Genomic DNA, 26837 nt, shown 5'->3' with positions numbered 1-26837 from the left:
CATTTCGTGAAAAATAGTGAATAATTCCACCCCATCTTTCCAAGCTTATAACTCCTCGAAAAATGTAATTCAAGCCCTAATTTTTTTTCAATTAAAGGAGCAAGGACCAAGGTTTCATTAAAAAAAAAAACAAAAAAAAAAACGTGTGTTTTTTTTTTTAAAAAGGTTTTAAACTTTACAAGTAAATTTCTAAAAAACACTACTTTTTTTTTGTTTTCTCTTCAATTTGTGATATATGAGACTTTGGTGAGTAAATTAATTATTAACTTTTTAATAGATATTTCAAAATGGGAGGCGTGAATTATTCGACCCTCTGTCTTTCCAAGCTTATAACTACTCGAAAAATGTAATTCAAGCCCTATTTTTTTTTTCAATTAAAGGAGCAAGGACCAAGGTTTCATTAAAAAAAGAAAAGAGAAAGAAAAAAAAATAACGTGGTTAAAAAAAAAAAGGTTTTAAACTTCAAACTTTACAAGTAAATTTCTAAAAAACACTACTTTTTTTTTTTAAATTTGAATATATTATTTATTGACCTTTTCTCTTCAATTTGTGATATATAAGACTTTGGTGAGTAAACTAATTATTTACTTTTTAATAGACACTTGAAAATGGGGGGGGGCGTGAATTAAAAAAAAAAAACAACGTTTGTCTAAAATATTATATTCGGTTTATTGGAAAGAGCATAAAATTTCACATTGACCCTGAAAATATCGTAAAAATAGAATCAATAGAAAAATTTTGATAGATTTTTAACGTTTAAAAATTGAAAAATATTGAGTTCGTAAAATTCATTACTGTTTTTTAAAAAATAAAAAAAAATATTTCTATTACTTTTAATAGTTTATTTTGGAAGTATAATCCATAAAGAAAATAAACAACCCACTTTTAAAAGAGAAATTACGAGTTTTTTTTATATTTTATTCGCAGTTTCGATCAAAGTGTAGTATCTGTTCTTCAGATGCTGCCCTTCCATTTCTAACAAGAAATTTCGGTGGAGGAGAAATCCTTCACGACTGAGACAATTTTTACACAAGGGGTGTCAAAAATTCCTACAAAAATTCTAATACACCTACCCCACGGGACAGAGTTAGACACCAGGGTCGTTTTTTAACGTGGAGAAAAGGTACAAAAATAAAAATTGTCTCAGTCGTGAAGGATTTCTCCTCCACCGAAAGAGAACAAGAAGTGGAAGGGCAGCATCTGAAGAAAAGATACTACACTTTGATCTTGGCCAAAAGGCCAAGTAAACGAACAAAATATACATTTTTATATATTTAAATTAAACAATTTTTAGAAAGTGTATTATTGTCTTAACAGAAAAATGAAAATAAAACCTGAACCACGTAACAAAATATAAATTTATACAAAATAAAACAACTTTGAAAATTAAACATTTCTTAAAAAGTGTATTGTTGTCTTATACTTTTAATAATTCGTGGAAATGCGTGTCCTTTCTCACGCCGTCTCCACAACTCTTCCATTCGATGGGAATAGAACACATTTTCATATTTTTTATTTTAAAATAATTTTTATTTTAAAACTAATAATTCGTAATATTCGTGATTTGACGGTGTAACCCTTCTAGAGTTGTAGGTGACGATGTTACCCTTCTAGAGTTGTCGAACTTTGCCGGGACTTAACTGCAAGACTGCCCTTTTTTTTCACCTAGTTGACATATGGTTGTGTTGTGTTCAATCTCTGGCAGGCATTATCCCCCCCCCCCCCCAGGCGCCTCTACTGGGAAATGTCGACGGCCCGACGGGTATGATTATTTTTATAACCATCCAGTACCAGTACCCTCTTTTTAGGGAACTGGTCTCCTCCCTCCATCTCTCCACGTTAAACCGAACCTGTGTCACTTCCAGTCGTTTGTGTGAGAAATAGCACAAATAAATGTTCTTGTTAGCCGACGCAGAAAAATCAATTTCAATTCTTTGATTTGGGATTCCGTGGATGCGCGACTAAGTCGCGCCGCGACTTCTCGCGATTACCAGAAACGTCTTTTTTCTTCATAAAATAAATAAATAAATAAATAATGCTATTTGTAATAACATACCTCGTTATTGTTGGTCTGGGTAAAATCTAGGAAAAAATCAATCAAAGACTATGATGAGAGAGAGAGAGAGAGAGAGAGAGAGAGGGGGGCGGAGAAAAATTATGTCATATTCTGATGAAAAATACATTGCATCCGATTTTTCTCTTTAAGACTTATTTGGTAAAAAAAACAAAAAAAAAATACGAAGAATGAAAAAGTTATGTTTATTTTGCATTGCTTTATTACCCAGATTGTTATAAAAAGATAAAAGCGCCGTTTCTTTTTTTGTTTCTCTTTTTCTTTTATCGTTTTTGCTTGAGATGTGTGATAACCCTTAATAATCTGCGTGTGTATATTTATGTGGTAGTTAAAATTTCCGCTTAGTGAGTCACGAAAGCAGGATGGTGGTTGGTTTACACTTGAAAAAAAAAATCAATGTTAGTCATGATCTCTCTGTAAGTGTGTGTGTGTGTGTGTCCATCAGTAACTCGATAGTGTTGGGTGTGAATAAATACATACTTGAAAAGTAACAGATCTATGAGTCTGTTTTTTTAATTTTTATTTTATTTCCAGACTACCTTCCTCCGTCTTTTACTATCTCTGGCGGTGTTTGTTGCTGTCGATGATGATGATGATGATGATGAAGAAGCTTAATTAATGCCACGAAGCAAATCTAACAAATTTACCACCTTTTTTTTTTTATCAGTTTCTCAATTTCATCCTTCTTGCTTAGTTTGTGCGGTGTAATTTTTTTCTTTTTTTAATTTTTATCTACAAGAAACTACGTGTGTTTGTTTGTTCATTGGATTTTAGTTTGATATTCGTCAGGATTCGTTCGATAAAATATTGTCAGCAAAAAGGGTGCACAAGGAAATAAAATTACTTGGCAATTAATTGAGCACACAAATAGTTGTACTATATGAATACTATATTGTTTGTGAATTACTTTTTAACGATTATCGAAGGTTAACGAGAACCGTTTGACGGGGGGGGCACTTCAACAGTTTTATTTGTAAAACAATCTATTTCTGATTTCATTAATTAAAATTAATAACGGTTAATAATACTATTATTATTATTATTATTATTATATAATATTGGTAAATGATGTTATGACTTATGCGTGACAATTGCACCAGGAAGTTCCTTATTTTAAACACGTTTTTCTTGCAGTAGCAGTATAAAACTTAAAAGATGAAGATAATTTTTGCTTTTACCATCTTGAGAAGATAAAAATACATTCGACCCGGTACATACATCACCATTGCAATATTGCATCAGTCAGTCGGGTATTTATGGAAAATACGAACCGTTTTATTTATTTTTAAATAGGATTTTCAAATTAAATATTTTTTGTTTATCAAAATGTTAAGTGAAAGTATAGAATAGTTTTTTTTTAAGCCCCCCCCCCTCAATGTTAAGCATGCGTCTCTAAATAATAACGTTATTATTTCAACACAGTCCGTAAACTGTAACACTAACAGTACCATCAATCGTAAGACATTTAGTAAATAAATACCAAGCAATAAATGTACGCATTTTTCTTTAAAAAAAAAAATCATCATCATCATTATCAATCTTGATACTTGCCTGGCACAGGATTATATCAGAGTGCAAGATTGTTCTGTTCGGTCCTCCCAGGCATTACCCTCTTTTTCTTTAGGAATGATTGGTTACTTGCAACTGAGGCGTTTCTACTGTAAAATGCTGACGGATCCGATCTAGGCAAGTTGTTTAAGGCAACCTTTGCATTGCAACCATCCAAGATGCCCTCTTTATTTTTTTTTGGGGGGGGGGCGCAAATTCTTCGTTATAAACTGACCTCGTGCCTAACTTTGCTGCAGTGGAAGTAGGTAATATTCATCGTCTTGAACCCTAGCAGAAAGCAGCAGCAGTGAGCAGCACTTATATGTATCGGCGATGGCGACTGGTGAGCGTGCGCGTTCTACTAGTGTGAGGGATTCCCCTCTCTTGTGCATCACAACCTATGATGTCGGGTCTGGATAATAATAATAATAATAATAATAATAATAATAAATGCGTATCACACGCATATTACCGCCACCACTAATACCGATCGTTGCCCGCCCCTCTCTCTGTAATAACGACTTCTCCTTCTGCCATTATTTACAAGTACCAGGAGAGAGTGAGAGTGTTTTTAGTTTTACAAAACTACAAAGAGACCCTCCATCTCCCCGACCTTTTCATGATGCTATGAAAAAGAAAAAGAAGAGAAAGAAAACTAAGGGAAGAGAATAATAATCTGCATATATAAAGAAATTCCGTGGGGGATGGGAGAATCACTTACAATGATCAACTTCAATTGTCAATAATGCTTCAACTGAAAACGGCCGATAAAAACTATTGGTATGTCCTTCTCTATTCTTCTTGTCGCCATCTAACAGTCGAGTAAAGAAAGTCTTGTTGTGCCTTTTTTTATTATTATTTTAAAAGTGTAAATAATCTGTCTTCGTCTCTTTCTCTTTGTTTGCACTACGGAGTTAAACCGCATGTGTACACACAATAACTTACACACGAGAATTAAAACTAACGCAAAGGATTCTGTTTTTTTTTTTTTTTTTTTTTTTTTTGTGGAAACTGGAATCGTGAAAATCCGCAACTTTTTGATCAACTTATTTTTAATTATTAAATTTTTAATTCTGAATTTATGCTGTTTCATTTTGGCAATCTAAATACATTATAACAAAAACATCACAAACATATTCAATCAGACATTTAATATCGAATTCACGAACTCACAAAGAGATTTTAGATTATTATTATTATATCGGATACGCAAGGAAAATAATTTCGATTATTAAATTCATTAATAACTCCTTTAAAAAAATACTTTTTTGATCTATCAACATACATAATAATATGATTCGATACTTTATTTCTTTTTAACTTAAATTATTTTGTAGTTAAATAAAACTGTTTTATGCTAAAGTTAAAATAAATTACTTTAATTTTGAAGTATTAAATTTTAATTATTTTTTATCATTGTAGTGAATATCGATGTTTGGCACCGAAAAACAATATTTTCTTATCACTTTTTTCCCAATATAAGCAAAAATGTTATATTTCTATTACCGAACTCTTCGACTAGTGTTACTACTACCACGACTATTTAAAACTCTATAGTAATAGTAGTAGTCGTAACTAAGAGAACATCAGTTTCCAACCAGCACCATGTGCTTCTTTTTCCGATAATCCATTGCTTCTTTTAATGACTTTTTAAATGCATCATTGTTGTTGTGGTCATTGTTTGCATCGACGTGGATCATTATCATCATCATTATAATCTTTAACAATATTAATACATTATAAATCAAATATTAGATTAGCAATTATTTTTATAACAAAAAAGTATCAACTGCATCGTTTTTTTTATTGATTATTTTCTACTCCGATTTCCTACTGCATATTCTTTCTTTTATATATCGACTACGTATCGATTATTTTTTTTCACTTGTGTTTTTTTAATATTGTCTTTTAACTCTTATTTTTTTTAATTAATTTGATAAAATCTAATTTTTAATTATTATTTTAAAATATGTTATCTGTATTGATTTGTAAATAAATAAATACACGTTGACTCGTGGGTTTAGTGAATTCAAATTCTAAACTTGATAGATCGTCATCATCGCAGTTTGTATCAGATCCTTTTAAATGATTAAAAAAATCATTTCTTTATTTTGTATTGTTCGGCTCAAAATAATAGGGCGGGGGGGTGTCATGATGATCGTCATCATTTGTTTGTGGTGGCGGGCTGGTTTATTCACGACAAAAAAAAAGGTACTATATTATTATCGCCGTCTCTGGAAAGTTACAACGGGATAGGAAAACATTGATACTAACTGCAATTAATAAAAATATAACTTTCATTGTATTCCTTCTACTTTTTAAAAATTTCCTATTTACAATGTTTCTTTTGTGCCTTGCAAAAAACACATACAAAAAAAAAAAAAAATGCTATGGCAGCAATGCAGCATCATTTATGGATTGGATGCTGATTGTGCGATTTGATTTGTTTTTATTATTATTATTTAATTCGACATATATAAAGGGAAATTCAAAATAAGTTTTATTTTGAATCTTTTTTTAATTAAAATATATATATAAAATAAATATTTACTTTATTCCCACCTATCACATTATCGATAGACTCGATTTTTTTTCAAGTTTAGTCTCCCCTAAAGACTGTACGCAAAGCTCGGGTGCAAAATTAAGCGATTTTTTCATTATATTAAAAAAAAAAATAACACCATTTTGTTATTTGCTCATAAAAAAAAAAAAAATACAATATGAAAAAAACAAAAAAGCTCGTTTCATTTTACATCCAACAGCTCCGCAGAAAGTTTTTGTAAACACAGGGTACTGAACATGGAGATAAGCATTTTCTTTCAGTTAAATTCAAGCTGTTTTTTTTTTTTTTTAAGATGATAAAAAAAGAAGAAAAAATACGGAATCATTGATACACACGATTGCATACAATTTCGGCGTACCACGATTTCCAAACTTTTAAAATGGATTAAGAACGCATCCTTTTAAATTGAGGCAAAAAAGTTGGTAAAACTATACAAACACCGTGACAGCGAATTAACCCTACCCCTAACCCTAACCCCTAACCCTAAACCTAACCCTAACCCTAACCCTAAACCTAACCCTAACCCTAACGCTGTCACGGTGTTTGTATAATAATACCAAAAAGTTTTTGTTCCAAATCTAGAGTGCCTCTATTCACGTTTTGACCGATGCAACCTCTGACCTTCTTCGGGTGCATCTTTTCGAATTTGGAAACCTCGGGTTTGTATTACTGTACACATAGATTCGAAAAAGTTGTCAAAAAATAAATATAGAACAAATAAATGTTATCAAAGGCAAGATAAGTTACTTTTCTACCTAACTGGAAATATTTTTTGTGTTTTTATTCAGTGTAACATGTTTATTCAGCTCGAAAAACATGCAGTGTTTACCGATGTATTGGAAAATTCAAAATGGCAGCCGACTCTCTCTCGTACGTTTGGGAAAAGGTATTATAAATAATAAACTAGACAAAATACTGTTAGAAAACAACCGAATACATGTCAACTTATGTCACGGTAACATATATTGAGCGAATTTCTAACAGTATTTTGTCTAGTTTATTATTTATAATACCTTTTCTCAAACGTACCCTCTCCGAGAGAGAGTCGGCTGCCATTTTGAATTTTCCAATACATCGGTAAACACTGCATGTTTTTCGAGCTGAATAAACATGTTACACTGAATAAAAACATAAAAAATATATCCAGTTAGGTAGAAAAGTAACTTATCTTGCCTTTGATAACATTTATTTGTTCTATATTTGTTTTTTGACAACTTTTTCGAATCTATGTGTACAGTAATACAAACCCGAAACCTCATAGTCGAACTTGTGAATCCTGATGTCCCGATTGCCATTTTCGTCATAAACGGTTTCCAAGTCTGACTGGGAAGTTCCCAGGTTTTAATAAATGCATTATAAAATAAGGTTGGAAGTTACATCGCCTAAAAGTGTTAACAACCAAGGTAAGGAATAATAATCTGAATAAAACAAATTATCGATCATCTTTTTAAAAAGTCGAAACCTAAATTTCTTCAGCAGTTTTTTTTTTTTTTTTAAAGTTTGGAGAGTTTGTTCGAAATAATCCTCTATTATATATACCTATTATATGTAGTTAAGTTGCTAAAATGGAAAATAACTTTGGAAGTTTTTGCATGCGTGTGTCCACTTTATCAGGCGCATCAACTATTTATTGACAATGTTTAGGTGTTAATTTCCTCGGATAGTTCGACAATAGCACTATTGTGTGCGCGCGTACATATTTATGTCATTTTTTTTTTTTTTAATATGGATCATATTTTTTCTCTAGAATACCATTGCCTTGGCCATATATAACTTTACTGTAATCTAACTTATAAAATGCATTTCGATTTCCGATGTTAATCGAAGAAGCCTCAGGCTCATTCACTGACTTAGAAGTCCTTTTTTTAAAAAAAGGACTTCTAAATCAGTAAATAAAAAATTCTTCTAGAGCAAGGCAAGTTTTGTCCCAATCTGGAGCGACTATTTTGGTGGAACTGAATGTCCCCCACAGTAAAAACTGATCAGGTGTCCAACTGTACTCAACATTATAAGAGAAGGCTTCTTGGCCTTCGGACCAAGATCAAAATGTAATATCTGTTCTAATGCTACACTTCAATTTTTTCATTCTAAGTTAATGGAGAAGAAATCATTCACGACTGAGGCAATTTTTAATTTTTGTTCCTTTTCTCCACATTAAAAAGCGACTCTTGTGTCTAACTCTGCCCTCGTGGGGAGGCAAAGTAGAAGTAAATAGGAACTCTACTCGCGTGAGGAGGCCAGTAGATAGGAACTTACGTATTCGTTATTTAGACACGTGGTCAGTTTCAATGAAAAGAATAAATTCAGCTTCTCCCCCCCCCCCCAAAAAAAAAAGAGAACAAGAACAGATACTACATTCCTGAAAGCAAACCACACACTGTCTCTTATTGCTTTTTTTTTTTTTTTTCTTTTGACAAATTTTTGGATGGAGTTATCTGATCACGACGAACGCAGAAACCCGACAGATTTTCGGGAAAATTCTGGGTTTGTTCTCTAAGTTTTTTTTTTTTTTTTTTTACGGTTTCTCCCCCCCCCCCCTAATTTCCGATCAAAATCCGCCTTTTTAATATACGGTATAATAACGTCGACACCTCGGTTCTTGTTAGATCACCCAGGTTAAACATCGTTGAGCCTGGATTGTTAATACAAGACGCTATATGTATTCAAATAAGCGGATATGTATAATATCGAAAATTTAAAAAATTAAAAAAAAAAAAGAAAAAAGAAGAATGCCCGTTGGCTCTGTAGAGCAATCATCTAATGATTGTGTCACAAACAAAACACTCGCTTCCAATTTGTCATGAGAAAATACGGAAGTAGCAAAGCTCTAGGTGTATCAGAATTTAGGGGGAATTTTTGACATCCCTTAACAGAAAACTGTGAATAAAATATTAAAAAAAAAAAACTCGTAATTTCTCTTTTTAAAGTAGGTTGTTTATTTTCTGTATGGATATACTTCCAAAATAAACTATTAAAGTTGTTTAAAAAATAATAGAAATATTTTTTTTTTTTTTTTAAACAGTGTTTACAAAGTGCCGGTGCTGACTGGTTGAACGCGGACCGCACTGGCGGCGGTGCGTGCGCGTTCAACCAGCAATTTTTTTTTTTACGTATCAAATCAATTGAATTTTTTTCAATTTTTAAACTTTAAAAATCTATCAAAGTTTTTCTGTTGGTTCAATTTTTACGATATTTTCAGGGTCACTGTGAAATTTTATACTCTTTCCAATAAACCGAATATAATATTTTAGACAAACGTTTTTTTTTGTTTTGTTAAATTCACCCCCACCCTATTTTGAAATGTCTAATAAAATTTAAATAATTAATTTACTCACCAAAGTTTTATACATCACAAATTGAAGATAAAAGATCAATAAATAAAATATTCTAATTAAAAAAAAAAAGAATTGTTTTTTGGACATTTACCTGTAAAGTCAAAAGTGTAAAATCTTTTTTTTTTCTTTTTTTTTTTTTTAACCACGTTGATTTTTTTTTTTTTTAATGAAAGCTCATGTAAATGCTGGACGCTGACGACAATTTTTTCTATTTCATTCAATGTTTTCTTTTTTTTTAGATATTAAAAAAAAATTCACTCTATAAGGTAAAAATAAGATATAATAATAAAAAAACTCGTGTATTTCCTTAAGGGAATTTTTAAAAAAATCGGTCAACTGTATTTTTTGTTTAACGGCGAAAACTTATAAGTGAATGTGTGCTTTTTTCAGCTACGGAGGCCCCAAAATACTAATTTTCGTTAACAGCACACAATAAAGAGATATTAATTATGGCGTTTATAAGTCACTGTAAGATAATCGCGAAAAACATCAGAGATTTCTCAATAAATCTGAGTTCGCGTTTTTTATTTGGAATCCTTGTTTAAAAAAGTATTTTATTTAAAAAGCACATGGAATATAAGTATAAACATGGATAAATTCTTAACAATGGAAGTACACATTAAATAGAATTTTTTATAGGTAAGTGATTTTTTGGAATTTATATATATTTTTTATAATCGAACTAAGTAAAATTTCGTGGATTTTCTTAAAATCTTTTTTAAAGAAAACCGATTTAAAAAAACAAATGTTGCATAATTTGCTATTAAACCTGTAATTTTTTAAATTTGGTCTTTGTAATTCAAACCCTAATTTTTTTAAAGGAGCATTTTTCAAGTAGTTATAAGCTTCGAAAGATAGTAAGTTGATTTATTCTATCAAGTTCATATACGGCATTTTTAATGGCCGATTCTGATACACCTAGAAAAGCTCAGAAAACTGTCATGAGAATGTTCATGTCAGTGTGCAATCTGATTGAACCAGAGCGAAACAATATATACGAAGCAAGTATTGGTGGCGACAAAAGGATTCTAGTATCTCCTAAGAGGACTGAAAAATGTCTCCTCCCTAATTGTACTTTAGCATAAATATTCCGGGGGGGGGGGAAGAAAACACTCATTTTCTTTTCTTTCTAAAAGTCCTTAATAATTTATGTGCATGATTCAAATGTTGATGTCCTCCCACTCCAACCCCTTCGATTAAAATGTCACTAAAATATCGAAACATTGATTTATTATTTGTTACCCGAAATCCACAAAACTTAAGATTAATAATTTATATTTCTCAGAAATCAAGAGGTTCCTTTCCTGGAACTAACACTTGATCTTCATTTGAGATACTTAGATATTCGAATATTCTATAAAAGTTCTTTAAAGCTCTAACACCGAGTTAGTAAAGAAATTGGTAATTTTCCTCTTCCAATTGACCATTTACATATGTTATAGTATATCTTTCTTGTGGTCTCTTGGTTTTAATGGATTCCAGGACAATAATTCATGTAGTCTGGTGGAGTATCTAGCTTTGTGCTTGCTGTTAGTTGAGGTGACATGAGTTGGAGAAGGTGCACCATCCATCGTAAAAGCCAGTGTAGGTTGGCCATAGCGAGATCTTATCAGGACCACAAGTACTATGTGATTTTGAATATTTCAGGAAAAGTATCCATATGTCAGCTTGTCCTGACAAACTCTGCTACAGATACTTAGACACTTGAGAATAGTGTCTAGTAGTTATTATTGGTGATGAAGATGGACAGAGGATCACTTTGATTTGTCTCCGGGGTGCTGAACCCCTATCCTCCGCCTGATAGTATGGAAAAAACAAATCTACAGATCAATTAAGCTTTTGTCACAAATCAACCAAGACGTGTGATCCATGTTTTCTGAATAAAAAGCAAAAATGGCATGCGCATTTTTGTATGTCCAGCAAAGGCTTTTTTTTTTGGGGGGGGGGTAGTATTTTTTTAGAACTTTTTATATACTCCCTAGATCATAATATCTACGATTTGCGAACGGACACATCGTGTCTACATTTATTTTGATCGACTTTTATAAAATTCACGCTATTCCATCCTCTCACTTGTTTGTTTGTGTTTTTCGTATAAAAGCAAAACAAATAGCAGTGAACGTCAGTTGGCAACCTTCTCAGCCGGGACCTCCGGAAAAGCAATTAACTTTGATCAATGTGGAGAAAACCATTCATATCAAACAATTGCTATTCATTTAGCAAGCTCCCCCTTCTTGTAGAGAGCTGGTTTTCCCCAACATCGTGGGTAAACAAATTAATGAAACAGCAGAAAGCTGAACTGGCCTTCAGTCAACATTCATTTCTGCATTCACTTAACAAGTCAACATTTTGATTGACATCACTAAATTTGAACGCTTTCCACTCCTATGGCTTCGTAGCGTAGCGGCAAAAGTTCACGTTTTCTTTCACTTTCTTTGCAGCCTTTGGGTTCGTCACAGGTTCGAACCTACCTGCCTACTAACACTTTTTATTTTATTTATTTTTTTAAACACCCGGGCAAATTGTGTCACGGGTTTGAGCCTGCCTACGAACTCATCGTTTTTTTGTTTTTTTTTTATGCTCAACACACACCTCCAAACACCCGGGTAACGCCGGGCACCCAGGCTAGTTTGTTTATATTAGTCAATTATTGATGAGATTGAAGTGATCACCACTCACGTTTTATGAGTTTTTTTTTGTATATTTTCTTTTTGTATGCTTACTCTTTTAAAAAATTCATGGCATCGATACAAAAGTTAATTATTGTTATTTATTTATTATTTTTGATTTACTCTTTTTAACCAAACACTTGGAACATAATTTGAGATTGTATCTAGCAGGGGACTGGGGAGTTGAACAGTGAAATATTTGTTTACATTACATTTAAACTTTTGCTGATTAGTGCAACAGAAAACAGAATTCCAAAGTCTAGCCAAGAGGGGAAAAAAATTATTAGAGGTAGAAAGCTTTGTGGCATCTAGTGATCTCAAAATTGAAGGAATGGGATTTTGCTGTTTGTTGGGAATATGTACGTTGAGGGGGGCATAACTGGTTCATCAGAGCATATTATATTAAAGTACTTGTAAAACAGGCACAGGGATGTGACATTGAGGCGATGGGATAGTGATTGGAATTTTATCAACAGTGTCGGACTTATTAGATTTGAGACTCTTTTTGAAGCCTGTCTAATGGTAGATAGTATTTGTTTTAATCTTAAACTCCTGGTGTATACAAGGACCAGATTTTGATTACTTGTGTGGTCAGTCAATTCTGTTTTTAATTTCAAATGCATGTTTTAATTCTAGCAAATAAAATCATAAACGGAAAATGCTGAACTGTTCTTTGCCTCTTACTGCAATATGGATTATGAGGATCATTAGAAATAGTCGATTTTTCTTTTATCTTTGCTTCCTTGCAACACTTGTACTACATACTCTTTGTCTGCGTAGTTTGCCTCTTCTATCTCTCTTCTTCTTGCCTATTGATTTTATAAAGGCCAGTTAGAATTGATTTTTTTACGAATTGTAAATGAAGAAAAAAAAAGTCTGTTGCACGTAACCCACATACAAATGTTAGGGTGGTAGGAAGCATTTATATGGATTTATTTTGTTGCAGAGGAATTTGAAACCTTCGAAACATGTCTCTGTATAAATGTGTGAACACTTGTATGTTTTTGTGGGGGTGTTTTCGCCTCTACATGACTTACACATTATTCTTATTTAAGTAAGCTTCGCCTCCTCACCATTGCTTCAGAGTTTAACCCCTATTCATTACTTAAATTTTAAACAAATCGATATGAAAAAGAAAAAAATCTTTGTTCTGCTTTATTAATAAAGACATATTTTTGTGTCGATATTGAAGTGAGAATGATTCATATTCAAATGGATTAGTTATACATGGAGTGATCTATACTGATTTATAAGATTGTACATCTAAAAAAAAAAATAAAATAAAAATAATATGTTTTAAATTCTAAAATTGGTTGCAAGGACCCGTAGTGTAATAGATAAAATACTAAGTAAAATTTAGTTGCAAGTGACACTTTTCTGGAGGTTCAATCCTCAGTGCAGAGAATACAAAAAATATAATCGCAAATTACTCAAGTCTTTGACTGACGGAATGAGAGCATGCTACCCTCATGGCTTAAATAAAGCGCTTCATTTAAAATTCCATGTAGATTCCCAAGTTCAACAGAAAGATTTCCAAGTTTGACAAGATACACCTGAAAAGGTTACATTGGCCGAAACGTTGTGAGAATAACATACAAGATAAGAACACTAGTCTGAATGATCCAAATAATACAACTTTCTTTATTATTATAAGATATTTTTTTCCGATTCTTTCTATTATTAGCAGTTAAATAATATAAGCAGTTAATAAATATTTTTTTCCGATTCTTTCTATTATTAGCAGTTATTATTAAATCTCTTCTTCTTATAACAATCATATTTACATTTGTGATTATTGAAGCAGACCGGGCACACATGTTTATTTTTTATTATATGGATCATTAGCATTTCAGCCCGGTGTTGCCCGGGTGTTTGAGAGTGTATGTTGAGCAAAGAAAAAAAAAAAAGTGGTAGTAGGAAGGCAGTCTCGAACCTGTACCGCAAAGGATGAAAAGAACGGGGAAAAAAACTGACGTCTTTTTTCGACGATAGTCATTCCCTCTTTTCGATTGTCTAGCCTTAATTTAAACCTACGTCACTTCCAGTTTGCTGGTGGTCGTATCAGCAAAGACGTCACATTTCTTCCCTCGTTCTTTTCCTCCTTCACGTTACGGGTTCGAGCCTGCCTTCCTACTACTGCTTTTTTTTTTTTTTTTTTTTTTCCTCAACACACACCTTCAAACACCCGGGCAACGCTAGTATTAAGAGAAAAAAAGGAATATTATATTGATAACAAAAAAGAATGCAGAATATATTATTGGGAAAAGGGAATTAAGAAAAAGAATAAATATACAGATGAAGAGAAAGAAAAATAAGAAATATAATATTGATAATGTAGAAGAAAAAGAAAAAAAATAATATTGATGAAGAGAAATGAAGAAAAAATGTGAGGAACAGAAAGAAAATCAGAAGAGGATTCTAGATTGGAAAACAAAAAAATAAAAAAGATGTAATATATTGAAGAAGACAACAAAAAGGAGAAGAAATGTAATATTGGAAAAAATGGGGAGAGGGAAAAGAAAAACAAATCTAAGAAGAAAAATATGAAAAGGTAGAATCCGAAACTGAATGAGAGAAAAGAAATATATATCTATAAAAGATAATGAAAAGATAAATATCGGCGAAAAAAGCGACCCCTCCCTGTAGAAAAGTGCCAAGTTTAGGGTGAAGAAATTAATGTCTTTAGCCGATTTTTTTGGTATTTGTCGTCTGAAGGGTTGAGCTTCAAAACTATACTGATCTTGTCCGTCGCCTCTGTTGAAAGTTTTAGGCAGACATGCAAACATACACACATACATTTATATACTGGTAGCTCAAATTTTCGACCTAAACCTATTAAAAAGCTTTCCCTATCTCTGAATACCCTTTATGTAAAATTCCAAATGTTTAGACCAGAAATTGTCTGAGTAATTTGGTAGAGACCGCAGAGGTCAAATTTTTTTTAACTTTGACCCCTTAACATTTATTGTTTTGAGCTCAAATCAAGTTATTAAGTTAGATCTATGTCTAAGGAAGCTATATCTAAAATTTCAAAATTGGCAGAAGAGTTCGGTAGATTTCTCAAAGGTCACATCGTTGAATTTTGACCCCTTAACAGCCAAATTTCTGGCTGAAAACCGATTACAAAGATTTTCCCTAATCTCAAGTATACTGTATTAGCAATACACATGAAAAAATTGAAATAGCTTATTTCAATATTGGTATACATAGAAAGAGCTTGATAAGCTAAGAAAGAATCTTTTTAAATTTTAAAAATCTGATTAAAATTAAGGAAGTTATGACTATTTTGTGCCTCACACGTTTGGATATTTTCCCCTCTTTAAGACCATATGTGTTTCGTCACATTTTTTACACTACTTTTTCAATAAAAATGCTATATCTTTGTTAAAACACAAGACTAAGAAATGAAATTTACCATATAAGTGTATTTTTGTATAAGGAATCAGAATATGCAACTGAAAACCTCCAAAAGTTCATGGTTTCCAAATAATCTGCAGTAAATGTGCATAAATATGCTGCAATTCCTTAAAAATGCCATGTATCCATAAACAGAAAAGAAGTTGGAGAACTCAAAGTTGAATTGTAATGTGCTTTATGTACAAAAAACTTGCATCTAAACATAAGACCATTTAAAAATGAATATATTGCAATATTTCTTTGGTATTATTGTAGACTAGCGGGGGTACCTGGCGTTGCCCGAGTGTTTGTTTCCAGGACGGGGGGGGGGGAGTTTTAAAAAATGTTATGGTAGGTAAGTAGGAAGGATCAAACCCGGAGTCATGAGTAAAAGTAGGAAAATAAAGTGTGAAAAAAAAAAAACAAAACATCTGCAACGTTAACAGTTCGGCCACCAAGAAAAGTCCATTCCAGTTGTTTAGGAAAAAAAAAAAAAAAAACGACTACGGTAGGTCGGCGCGAACGTAAAAATATAATGTGAATCGTCCAGCACGCTAACCACTACGCCACAGAGCACTGCAGCTTAGTTTAGTGATTTTAAATAACTTCACATGAAAGAACTACGAAGCCAAACCGGTGTTCTCTTCTCAACTGTTCCTTGTGAACGATCCCCAAACGGTGTTAAGTGGTGGCAGGGGGAGGAGGAATTTATTAGAGAGAAAATATTTTACCACTTCCATTGATCTTAACCAATTTTGGCCGTGACTTCTCAGCAGAAAAAGTATAGAAACTTAAGATTATCGAGAAATTTGAGAAATAATAAGCCTATAATACACCTCAGATATTGTTCTGCCGTTTGTGCATATTATATTTGCATGAAATATCTTGATTTTTAATCCTATTAATGTCAAAATCAGACGGGAAAAATGAGTTCATTTTATTTATATAGAGATATATATTTATATATATATTTATATATATATATATATTTATATATATATATATATATATATATATTTATATATATATATATATTTATATATATATTTATATATATATTTATATATATTTATATATATATTTATATATATATATATATATATATTTATATATATATATATATATATATATATATTTATATATATATATATATATATTTATATATATATTTATATATATATTTATATATATATATATATATTTATATATATATATATATATTTATATATATATATATATATATATTTATATATATATATATATATATTTATATATATTTATATATATATATATATATATATTTATATATATTTATATATATATATATATATATATTTATATATATTTATATATATATATATATATATATTTATATATATATATATATATATATTTATATATATATATATATATTTATATATATATATATATATTTATATATATATATATATATTTATATATATATATATATATTTATATATATATATATATTTATATATATTTATATATATATATATATATATTTATATTAGTGATGGGACGATGCCAAAATTTTTCCCGATTCCGATTCTTGTAAAATTTATACATATTTAATTAGATATTGTTTTTGTTTGTTTTTTCGTAAATTTTCAAATTATTACATAAACCCCTGGTTAATGTCCGCGTATATTTTATCTCAAATGTTTGCCTTGTAATTGATTAAAAATTGTAACACAACAAAACATTTATTTTGATTTTAAAACAAAGCTATATTGTACCAGTTCGTATTTACTGTATAACATGCTACTTACATGAATAGTGGAAAATATTCGAAGATTGGTAGGCAAAATAAGAAAACGATGTAAGAACAATATATTTAACAACGCCACTTAGCAAAGCCACATCTCACTGTTACGAACGAATTTCTAAATAATAATATTACTATTATGAAAACCATTTTTAACGTGAGATTGCGTGAGCTTTCTGTGCTTTCTCTCGCAGCTAAATCCCTATTCCAAAATGAAATATTACTTTTATAGATTACGTGTTAGAACATTTTCTTAATTGGCGGAAAGAAAAGCGATCATTTAGAATTTAGAGTGTAAGATCAGTTTCGAATATAAATTTAACGTAAAATGATCATCATTTCTGGCCATCCTAATTCTTTATGGATATTAACTAAAGTGTTTCCCACTAAATTAAGTTCGGTTTGCAACGTTGTAAAACCATGTGTAATCGCTTAAAAAGTAGACACCCTATCCCCAATAAGCGCACATAATTTAAAATTGGTAACACACTACAGCTCATGTTACGTTATATTTATTTGTGAAACTGACCGTCTATTTTAAATTCCTAATCGTTTTATATTAGTGTTGTGTCGATTAATCGGAATCGGGAATCGGATAAATCGGTAATTTTGGGGGTATCGGAATCGGTATTGGAATCGGAAAAATTTGTCCCTAATCTCCGATTCCCAAATCGATTCTTTTAATATTTTTAAAAAGTTCATTTTCAATTGTTTGTACCGATTATAAATATTTCTTTCTTTTAAACTATTAGTAAAACTAAAGAAGATCTAAACTTATTTTATATGCGCAAAATAAACAAAACAAAAATTGAAACTTTGCGAAAATTCGCTAGGTAACCTTTAGAAGAATGCAGTTTTTTTTCAAAGTAGCGAAAGAATTGTCTAAAATTAAAGAAATATTTTGCCCAGAAAAATAATATCAAACATTATTGCTAATTAAATGAAAAGTAGAATATAAAAGTGTTAGGTTTTGTCGGTATGTTTGCTGCTCCCTCACTCGGCAATCGGTATTGACAAATATAACAAGCCGTGCATGCATGGTCCTCCTCTATGTGAGGAGGGGGGATCGAATAAAGTGATAAAAAAGTGATACATAACTGATAAAAAACAATTTTGAGTGAAAAAAAAATTTTCAAAAGTTTTCAGAAAAATGACTAAGTTCAACTTTTGCTCCACACCCAATATTAGCCCTAAAACCTCCAGGGCTTGTGACTCTGATTTTTCCCAGGGTCAGTGATACTTCCATCAGGTGTATATCAGGTATGCCCATGGTTTTGCCAAGTTTCAGAAAAATCTAATGAATGGATAAAAAGTTATTCTGAAAAATATGTCAATTTTGTCTATTTAGAGTAATTTTGAGGTATTTTTTATCTCTTTTGCCCCCATGGGGGAGCTGATTACTTGTAAAAATGGACAAACGGCTATGTTTCAGGCCTTAAGACATGTAAATTTGAGTTCAGCACCATAAAAAAACAATAAATAGAGATACATAATCACATTTTAGACAAATATGAAAAAAAAGAGCCTAAAAAAGGGGTGGTTTTTAGCCCTAAAAGTTCCCGGGGGGCGCAAACCAGAGTTTTGCCAGGGTCAGCGATACTGAATTTACATTTGCAACAATTGCCTTCACATTTTGGACAAGTTTCAGTAAAATCTAATGGACGGGAAAAAAGTTATGGGGCCAAAAGTGTCATTTTTGCCATTTTGGGCATTTTTGACCACTTTTCAGCCCCTGGGGGAGCAACGAGAGTTTTCTTAAAAAAAGACTCGATGTTGTGCACATCTATGTATTGGAGTACAACTTGTGGCAAAATTTCAGAAAAAAGTAATGGAAGGTTATCCGGGAATCATCTGGACGAACCGGATGAACGAACTTAGGAAAGGAGGAACGCCACTGAAAACTATAGTCCCTCTCCCATAAATCGATAAATCGGGGGGGGGGGGGACCAACAAGGAATGGGCAAAATTGTGAAAAGGCTTGACCTTTGATTTAATTTGAAATATGCTTCCAGTGTGATTTTCTTTGATTCTACCGGTATTGTTTATGTTTATACTTAAGGATTGCTACGACGGCGCCAATGCCGTCTGAAGCCGAGGCCTCCATGAGATATATATATATATATATATATATATAATCACGGAGGCCTCGCTGAAGCCAGCCAATCTCACTCAAAAGTTGAGTTGAAAGTATTATGGGGTAATTAACACCTTCAATGGTTTCAACAACAATACTTTTTCACACCCACTTGCCAAATTTCTCAAGGAGTTTAATATGAAAAGATTTCAAACGAATAGAGTTTTATTTTATTTTCCTGGAGCCACATTGTCTGACACCGTCGCATTTTTCTGGGGGTTTTGGAAAAGTTAAAAATATACATGAATATCTCACAATGAATTTATCAAAGTCTGGATAAAATAGATAAAGAGAAAACATTTAGAAATCTTTCAGATTGAAAAAGAAATTATATTTACATTTAAAAGTCCCCCCTCATTGAAATTCTACTTTTGGACGATATTTGTAAACCCACTAAAAACCAAATTATTTTTAGATCTAGGATGAAGCTCTAAACTGTCTTCACGTATTAAAAAAGGGTGCTTGTGCAGTTTACACTATGTTAAAAAACGAAAAATAAAAATATATATATATTCTACGTACTCGTTATGGAATGAAGTTCTCATAAAAAAATCACGTAATTTCATCAAATAGTTTTTATTTTATGCCCTAAAAACGATTTGGGAAATTCGGAATCTTTCTAAAAAAAACTGCGATAATTAGTCAAGGGAGCGTAAAACAAAAACTATTTAATGAAATTACGTGATTTTGTTATGAGAACTTCATTCTATAACGAGTACGTAGATCTATAGAGTTTAGTTTTACTAATAGTTTAAAAGAAATAAATATTTATAATCGGTACAAGCAATTGAAAATTAACTTTTGAAAAATATTCAAAGAATCGATTTTGGAATCGGAAATTATACACAAATTTTTCCGATGCCGATTCCGATTCCCCGAAAATTACCGATTTAACCGATTCCCGATTCCGATTCCGATTCATCGGCACAACACTAATTTATATATATTTATATATATATATATTTATATATATATATATTTATATATATTTATATATATATTTATATATTTATATATATATATATTTATATATATATGTATATATATATATATATTTATATATATATGTATATATATATATATATTTATATATATATTTATATATATGTATATATATATATATATATATTTATATATATATTTATATATATGTATATATATATATATATATTTATATATATGTATATATATATATATTTGTATATATATATTTATATATATATTTATATATATGTATATTTATATATATATTTATATATATGTATATATATATATATATTTATATATATGTATATATATATATATTTATATATATGTATATATATATATATTTATATATATGTATATATATATATATTTATATATATGTATATATATATATATTTATATATATGTATATATATATATATTTATATATATGTATATATATATATATTTATATATATGTATATATATATATATTTATATATATGTATATATATATATTTATATATATGTATATATATATATATTTATATATATGTATATATATATATATTTATATATATGTATATATATATTTATGTATATGTATATATATATTTATATATATGTATATATATATATTTATATATATGTATATATATATATTTATATATATGTATATATATATATTTATATATATGTATATATATATATTTATATATATGTATATATATATATTTATATATATTTATGTATATATATATATTTATATATATTTATGTATATATATATATGTATATATATATGTATATATATATATTTATATATGTATATATATATATTTATATATGTATTTATATATGTATATATATATATATATATTTATATATGTATATCTATATTTTTATAAAGTAATAGGGTTCGTGTGTTTCTGTCTGTGTGTACAGCTCTCCATCATCAACGAAATATAAAGGAGGTAAGACTGTAGATCTCTCCTGGTAGAGAAACATTAGAACCCATTTTAGGATGTTTCTGTTATAGGAGACATAAGAATATATGCCTAATTTCTTTATATACTAGTCTACAAACCACCCCCATATCGAATGACTTATGCTCATTTGCATATCACATTATATTAAATCTCTTTAACTAATTACCTCCACCTTATTACATATTGGAAATATTCTAATCATTTCAACTGTACTATTTACAAAATCTATTTAACATTTAATTATTTAATATATTTTCATTTAATTTTATATTCGATTTATTTCACTTTACGTATATTATCAAAACAATTCATTGGCGAGCAAAGCTTTATGTTTTGGGATTGTATTGAAAATGTAATGGAAATTTCAATTTCGTTCCGTTTTAATCTTTTATATTTTACTTGCCAATATTATTGAAAGAATACAATTCAACTATCGTAATTTTATATAAATAAACAAAAACAAATATTTTAAAATAAAACTTTATTAAAAAAAGAAATAATTTTATTTTTAAATGAAAAAAATCAATTTAGTAAAATAATTGTATTAAACACCCCCAGCCTTGTCAGCAAACCTGTAAACCTATAAAAGTTAACATTTCGAATGTAAACAGTGATTTTTCGATTTTGTTAGCGCTTGCCGCAATTAAACACAATTAAAACGGAACTAACTTTATTTCCATTCTATTTTTTAAACAACCCCCAAAACATAACGCTCTCTTCCAGTTATAGCCAATTTTTTTTTAATTAAATAAAACAGGTCAAAATAAACAGATAAGCGCATTTTCTTTTACATTTTTCTTACAACCAACGTTGTCATTTTAACCAACTGCAGGATACCGTTACTTTTGTGGGGTTGTTTTGAAAATGGCACGGAGATTATAATTTCGTTCCAATTTAATCTTTCTGGTCGAGCCTATTTCGAAAGCCTGTCTTATCATAGATTTGAACTACAAATAATTTATTACATTTTGATTATTACTATCTTAAGACTTAAAGCTTATATTTATTTCATTTTTCTATTTATATATTGAATTAGTTATTTCCAGTCTTATTTAAACTTAGTGCTTTCTTTAAACCGGATGAACCTTTTATAAAAATATGAGTTTAACGTAAAGAACACGAACAAGGTTTTATTCAACTGAATTTCTTCCAGTTTACTAACAAAATATATAAATTTAAAAGAGATATAAATAATAAAATAAAAAGGTTATGTAATTTAAAAGAAATACACGTACTCACAAAAGCAGAACTTTTTTTACACATTTTTTTCTTTAAAACCATAACAATGAGACTAACAATTACCTAGATCTTAGTAATTATTTGTTTTAATAGAACTGTTTTAATTGTACTGTTTACTTAGTTAACCTAAGTTGGTATTACATTTATTTTACATTTACTTTTTTTTTTTAATTATTACTTTTAGACTGTGACGTTTACACCCGGAAGTAATGAGTCACACGTAGGTCGCTTTTATTCATTCCTTTTGGTCAAGATCAAAGTGTAGTATCTGTTCTTCAGATGCTGCACTTCATTTTCTTGTTCTCTTTCGGTGGAGGAGAAATCCTTCACGACTGAGACAATTTTTATTTTTGTACCTTTTCTCCACGTTAAAAAACGACCCTGGTGTCTAACTCTGTCCCGTGGGGAGGCATAGTAAATAGGTACAATATAATTGTTTATAATTGTACTATTCAGAAATATTATTTATAGTTCGTCCATTTCAGTTAGTATACATTTCCTTTACGCTTAATTAATTTACAATCATTAATATCGTTAAACAATTCCGTTTAAAACCGAAATTATGCCACCCAAACGAAGTAGAAACGAAAGTGAGGAAGAAAGAATGGAAAGATTGGAAGCTAATAGACTAAGAGTTGCTGCAGTTCGCTCCAATGAAAACAATTCAGATAGAGAAAGACGTCTAGAACTTAACAGGATACGTCAAAGAGAAAGGAGAGCAAGACTGTCAGATTTGGAAAGAGAAACCCAACGTGAAGCTGACAGAACTAGACATGCTGTAAGGCGGTTAAATTCATCACAAGATGAAATTCAAGAAAGGCAAAGATATGCACTGGAAAGAGAAGCAATATTACGATCGAATGAATTATATGAGGTAAGTAGACGTACACAAGGTCAGTTGAGAGTGGCTCAACGACATCAGAATGAATCGGAAACCCAACGAAGCTTTCGCCTATACCAAGGGCAACAACGAGAGGCTGCATGGAGAGAGAGTATGACTTTGCCCCAGCAATTGACAGAAAACGAGGCAGCTAGACAACGAATGACTGCTTTGAGACACCATGAAATAGAACACTGCAATAGAAAAGGATTGCTCTACAACAAAAATGACTCTCTCACTACAGCTGATATAGGAAAAATGGACAAAGTATGTCAACATTGCTCAGCTGTAAAATTTAAAGGAGAAACCCCTGGTTGTTGTTGTTCTTCTGGCAAAGTTGTGCTTGATAGCTTTCCACCACTGCTTCAGTTGCTTCAAGATTTGCTCTCCGGCAATGGTCCCATCTCTAAAGATTTTCTGCAAAATCTACGCAGTTATAACAATTGTTTTGCAATGACATCATTTGGTCACAAAATTGTGGCAGTACATGGGTGGAATCCTTCTTTTAGAATTCGAGGCCAGGTTTGCCACCAGATTGGGAGTCTTTTACCACCTGAAGATGAAACAGCAAAGTTTATTCAAGTCTACTTCTTGGATAGTCTGGAAGAGGAACTACATAATCAGGGACGTGACAGTAGACTCAATAGAGACATTCTCCAAAGTCTGACTGAATTTTTACATGAGAACAACAGCTTCATTTGTCAGCTGAAAACAACAAAGGAGAGGATTGAAGAAGAACACTTGGTAGAACATAAAGTTGTCATAAGGGAAGACCGAAGGCCGCAAGAAGAGCATCCACGGCGATTCAATGCTCCAACAACAACGTATGAGATTGGAATATTAATGGAGAATGAACCAACAGCTAACCGGGATATTGTCTTGCGTTTTAGAAATGATACATTAAAATGGATCTCCGAACTACATCCCCTCTACGATACTTTAATGTACCCGTTAATGTACCCCTATGGTTCTCCATCTTACAACATCTACATGAAGGCATCCAATGGGCGAAAAGTTACCCAACAGCAATTTTATTCGTACCATTTAATGACTCGGCCTGGAAACTATTTTCTCTGGTACCGAAGGCTATTTCAACAATGGCTGGTGGATGTGTACTGCAAGATTGAAACAGAACGTTTACAGTTCCTGAGGCGTGAGCAACAGACCCTGAGAGCTGACAATTATAGCAACTTGAGAGATTCAATTCTTAGGGAGGATGGGAATCCAGAACAGTTTGGTCAACGAGTTGTTCTTCCGGCAACTTATACAGGAGGCCCTCGATACATGTTTGAGCGTCAAAGTGATGCCATGGCATATGTTCGGCGAATGGGCCGAGCCGACCTCTTCATCACGTTCACAACAAATCCAAAGTGGACAGAAATTACAGAAAATTGTCTTCAAGGGCAAGACCCTCAGGATCGTCCAGATATTGTTGCCAGGGTTTTCAGGCAGAAGCTAAAAAAGTTACTTGAATTTATTAAAAAGGGAGGATTTGGCAGGTTGAGGGCTTTCCTGTACAGTATTGAATATCAAAAAAGAGGACTGCCGCATGCACACATCCTCACCTGGCAGGCCCCAGAGGACAAACTTCTACCAGAAAAAATGGATCTCTGCATATCTGCAGAGATCCCTGACAAAGAGGAAGATGCATTGGGAGAATCTACACGATTAGTCCAAAAGCAGGGGAGTGTTATTTCTTACGCCTGTTGCTCAATGAGGTTGCTGGTCCAACTTCATTTCAAAATTTGCGAGCATACAATGGTCAGGTGTTTGAAACATACAGAGCAGCGTGCCTTGCTCGAGGCCTTCTAGAAAATGACCATCACTTGCATCAAGCAGTAGGAGAGGCAAGTGCCACTCAATCACCTTCAAATTTGCAAAGCCTATTTGTGATAATTTTAACAGCCTGTGAGCCAAGAAATCCTCTTGAGATCTGGATGGCTTTTCGTGATGTAATATCTGAAGACATTCTTCACAGATACAGGCAAGAAGTTAACAATCCAGAAGCAGATTTTAATGAGGACATCTACAATAAAACTCTTTGTCTAATTGAAGAAAAAGTTCTCCTTATGTGCGGTCAACCATTGGCAAGCTATGGATTACCTGCACCAACGCAAGGGAGAGATGAAAGACTCGCGAGAGAGTATCAACGTGAAGTTACTTATAATCTTGAAGAACTTTCCCTACAAGCAAAAAATATGCAAGAAAAACTGACCGATTCTCAAAGAGAAGTTTACAATTCATTCATGGCAATGTTGGAAGCACAAGGTGAAATGAACAAAAACATGATGTTTCTTGATGCTCCAGGTGGTACGGGCAAGACTTTTGTAATCAATTTGATCCTTGCAAAGATTAGATCCATGAGAAAGATTGTGCTTGCAACAGCATCCAGTGGCATTGCTGCTACTCTACTACAAGGTGGCCGCACTCTTCACAGCACTTTTAAAGTACCCTTGGATACTCATCGAATGGATCAGCCAGTTTGCAAAATTACTGGTAACTCAGCCTTGGCAAATGTAATTAGAGACACCTCTGCAATCATTGTAGACGAAGCTCCAATGACGCACAAGAGTGCTTATGAAGCAATTGACCGAACACTGCAAGACATCACAGGAAACAAGAATCCCATGGGTGGCATTCCAACCTTATTTTGCGGTGATTTCCGTCAAATCCTCCCAGTGGTTAAAAATCGCACAAGGGCTAACATTGTCAATGCAAGTTTGAAACAATCCTATCTCTGGAGGCACGTTATAGTGAAGAGACTGACTACTAATATGAGAGCCTATATCTCTGATAACACAGCTACAGCAGACTTCTCAAAATTGCTTCTCCAAATCGGTAATGGTCAGTTTCCTATCACTTCTTCACCTGACACAATTAAGATTCCAACTGCGCTTGGTAAATGTGTCGGTAATCAGAAGCAACTGAAAGACAAAGTGTACCCAGACCTGCAAAACAATGGAAAATCACCGGATTGGCTTGCTGAGAGGGCTATTATTTCGCCATTAAACAGCAATGTGAATCATTTGAACAATTCAATAATGAATGAATTTCCAGGAGACACAAAGCAATACAAGTCAGTTGATTCGGCTACTAATGAATATGAAGCTGTTCACTACCCTGTGGAGTTTTTAAACTCTTTGGAGATATCTGGAATGCCTCCACACATTTTAAATCTCAAAATTGGACCTCGATCCTTGGAACCGCCAAAAACAACAAACGGAACCAGATGTGTTATCACCAGATTGCACACCAATGT

At 31.5% G+C, this 26837-nt stretch overlaps 1 protein-coding gene across 8 annotated transcripts in view; it reads left to right on the top strand.

The window, feature by feature from the left end:
* Window positions 1–26837, top strand: part of LOC145280019 (homeobox protein cut-like 1) — a 971332-nt gene that overhangs the window by 351280 nt on the left and 593215 nt on the right. For 2 of the 8 annotated variants that reach the window (XM_080131706.1, XM_080131715.1), the window contains exon 1: window positions 4155–4402. The exons of 5 other annotated variants lie outside the window; for them this stretch is intronic. The gene's annotated coding sequence lies outside the window, so the exon portion shown is untranslated. Of the gene's footprint in view, window positions 1–4154; window positions 4403–26837 lie in introns of those variants that run through there. One more of the 8 variants, XM_080131726.1, reaches the window with a different exon arrangement.

This window comes from Euprymna scolopes, chromosome 1, assembly GCF_053919585.1.
Source record: "Euprymna scolopes isolate OS-2025 chromosome 1, ASM5391958v1, whole genome shotgun sequence".
Taxonomy (NCBI): domain Eukaryota; kingdom Metazoa; phylum Mollusca; class Cephalopoda; order Sepiida; family Sepiolidae; genus Euprymna; species Euprymna scolopes.
Note: the sequence above shows the minus strand (reverse complement) of the source record. Positions and strands in the feature narration are given on the sequence as shown.